Below are 738 nucleotides of genomic sequence, written 5' to 3'. Positions count from 1 at the left end.
CGATAGTAGACCTCTTAAGGAATTTGCCCAACCCTCTGACGAGGAACCTAGTTCGAGTATAGTAAACCCCCTTATTCCTGCTATCAATTTCGAACTAAAATCGTCTTTGTTGCAATTAATGCAACAAAACCAATACGCGGGTCTCCCAACCGAGAACCCGAATCAACATTTAAAAGTGTTTATCCAACTAGCCGACACCTTTAAATCTAACAGCGCTTCACCTGATGCGATCCGTTTAAGATTATTTCCTTTCTCCCTCAGGGATAGAGCACGTTCATGGCTAGATTCACTTCCAGCTAATTCAATAACTACCCGGGAAGACCTTAGGAGAGTATTCCTTACTAGATATTCCCCCCTAGTAAGACTGTTGTTCTTCGAAACCAAATAACTAGATTTTACTCAAAACCGAGGAGAATCTCTTTTTGAAGCTTGGGAGAGATATAAAGGGCTATTAAGAGTCTGCCCACACCATGGCCTAGAACAATGGATGATCGTTCATACCTTTTACAATGGACTGCATTATAACACCAAGATGAGCATCAACGCTGCAGCTGGTGGTACGCTGATGAACAAACCTTATGCTGAAGCTTGTGACCTAATTGAGGATATGGCCCAAAACCATTACCAATGGGGAACTCAACGAGCATCAATAGAGAAAAAGGAGACCCAAGGTGGAATACATGAGGTAAGCTGTCTAGACATGATGTAGGCGAAAATGGACGCTTTAGCCCTTAGGAT

The 738-nt window shown here is 42.7% G+C and overlaps 1 non-coding gene across 1 annotated transcript; it reads right to left on the bottom strand.

Annotated features, from left to right (window-relative positions):
• Positions 1–369: 369 nt before the first annotated feature.
• Positions 370–477, bottom strand: LOC127124451 (small nucleolar RNA R71). The gene has a single exon (XR_007803939.1). It is a non-coding gene; the product is annotated as a small nucleolar RNA R71 (small nucleolar RNA).
• Positions 478–738: the final 261 nt, after the last annotated feature.

Source organism: Lathyrus oleraceus, chromosome 2, assembly GCF_024323335.1.
Source record: "Lathyrus oleraceus cultivar Zhongwan6 chromosome 2, CAAS_Psat_ZW6_1.0, whole genome shotgun sequence".
Taxonomy (NCBI): domain Eukaryota; kingdom Viridiplantae; phylum Streptophyta; class Magnoliopsida; order Fabales; family Fabaceae; genus Lathyrus; species Lathyrus oleraceus.
Note: the sequence above shows the minus strand (reverse complement) of the source record. Positions and strands in the feature narration are given on the sequence as shown.